The sequence below is a fragment of the Miniopterus natalensis genome, chromosome X (genome assembly GCF_054644295.1).
Source record: "Miniopterus natalensis isolate mMinNat1 chromosome X, mMinNat1.hap1, whole genome shotgun sequence".
Classification (NCBI taxonomy): Eukaryota; Metazoa; Chordata; class Mammalia; order Chiroptera; family Miniopteridae; genus Miniopterus; species Miniopterus natalensis.
Genome location: NC_142103.1, coordinates 33,116,520 through 33,118,767, shown reverse-complemented (window position 1 = coordinate 33,118,767; position 2,248 = coordinate 33,116,520). Strand labels below are relative to the sequence as shown.

At 46.6% G+C, this 2,248-nt stretch overlaps 1 pseudogene; it reads right to left on the bottom strand.

Moving 5' to 3' along the window:
• Positions 1-221: 221 nt before the first annotated feature.
• On the bottom strand, positions 222-1,678 carry LOC107526898 (ras-related C3 botulinum toxin substrate 1 pseudogene; annotated as a pseudogene).
• Positions 1,679-2,248: the final 570 nt, after the last annotated feature.

Below are 2,248 nucleotides of genomic sequence, written 5' to 3'. Positions count from 1 at the left end.
TCTTACAAACTGAACTACAAATATTCCTTTATATACTTTTTGTTCTTTGTTTTCATCTTAGGGCCAACTTTTAATAGGATGTGAAAGGCTGAACAAGTAAAACACTTTAAACAAATAAAACTGAAAAATTACTGACTGCTTCAAAATGGTTTTATGGAAAAACGAATCTGTAAGAAAAACTCAGTATGGCATGCGAAGGCTCCACTGATTTTCAGCAAAGCCTACAAGGGTTCCCAGGGCCCGGGCAGCAGGGGAGAGGGGGCCCTGCATTTGCAACAGCAGGCACGTCCCCCTCGTCGCCAAACAGCCTTGAAGCCTCGCTGAGCGACAGCCCAGCGCTCCACGCATTTTGCAGCACCCATCTCCTTGGCTGTGGCTAAACCCTGTGGGTAGGGGATGGGTGTCGGTTTCCTCTCCTTCAGTTTCTCAGCCGTGTCTCTATCATCCCTAAAATCAAGCTCGGTCCCCACCAGAATGATGGGAGCGTTGGGACAGTGGTGTCCCACTTCAGGACACCAGTTCGCATGAACATTTTCAAATGACACAGGACTCACAAGAGAAAAGCAAATTAAGAAATTAAGAATACGTCTGTCTGCGGATAAGACAGGGGACATAATCTGTCATCATCTCCAGCAGTATCCCAGGGCCCGGATTCACGGGTTTTCCAGCTACAGTAACGCTGGCAGAATAGCTGTCAAAGTGCGGATTTATTCGCCGCGAAACGCGCTGGCTGCCATCAGGGGGCAAGTTTTACCTACAGCTCCATCTGCCACCACCGCACACCCGACGGCCTAGGACCTGGGCTGCGGGCGGCCGCACACAGGCCACGGGGACCACTGTCCCCGTCGCCTCGCCCTCCGCCCACTGGCAGCTGAAGCCCAGCAGCAGCCGCCTCCCAAACCTGGGGAACCCGCCCCTTACACACCCTCAGTGCAAGCCCGCTATTGCACGTCCCACGATTTGAAAAGATTCTCCCAGTTTATGGTTTTCTTTGCATTTTTCTCAGCGGTGTCTTTTGAAATGGGCAAGTTTTAATTTTGTGGAAGTCTAATATATCAAAATTTCCCTTTATTACTTCTGCTTTTGATGTCCTATATTTAAATAAGTGTTCATTCAAATGCTCCCATGCATTTTTTGGCTCATTCCTGTGGTCACAAAGATACACAGAGGTTATTATACAAAAACCATCATAGTCTATAGGGGACACCAACTAAATATGGTGACTATGGAGTTCAATCATTTTCTGAATCTTGAAAGGGAAGTACTTTCTAAATCGTTCTAAAAACAAAAATCATAGGTTTCCACTTCCAGTTGCCATAAAGTCCATAGACTGTGGAAAGTGTTCTGGTCCATTAAGCGCTGGAGCATCTCAGGGCATTAGTGCTGCCCGCCTGCGGCTTCTCAGTCTATTCTCCAGGTCACCTTACACTTTCTTGCCCCCCCCCCAGCTCTACTGGTTCTCCCCCTCCTACCCACAGAACCAGTTGTGTTTACCTCTGTGACTGTATTTACATTATAAGGAAGCTCAGGTTTACAGGCCTGTCACCATCTTACTGTTAATTCGTAAAATTACTCTGTTCATTCTTCTATCCACAAATCCTAGTACAGTGCCGGGCACATAGGAAGGTTCACCCATGTCTGTTGCATACTGAAAAAGGGCCCACATTTCCAGCCTCATTTCCTATCACATGTCTCCACGTGAGCGATACCCAAGGTACCCCATGCCGCTGTTGCTCTTAGAACAGATGAAAGCTGTTGTGCCTCCTGCTTTCTCTGCCTGATACTGCTGTCCCGCCTTCCCGCCTGATGCTCATGATATGTTGGCTGAATGCTGGAGAACACCGAATTTTTACAATTGCTACACGCTCTTCCTTAAGCTCAGTCTCTGGCAAGCCTGGGAATGAATGAATATTAAGGGTGGAATAGACAATCTATTAGGGGACAATATCTCCAGAGAGAAAGAGCAGCTTCTTTGGATATTAAATTGTCAAGAAAAAATAAATAAAGCCTTTATTACCAGATACTAAAACCAAAACCAAAACCTGTGTAGTTGCTTGCAGGCCAAGAGTCCATAGTGGTGAAACAATGAACTGGATAATGGCAGACAGAAAAAACAACTGCTAGGTAAGGAGTATTGTTTCCCCACATCCCTAACAGCACTGGGAACTATGCTGTTCAGAATTCTAAGGGCCGACATTTGCATGAGCAAGTCAACAGGAAAAGCAAAAAAACCACCAACTGGAGGGGC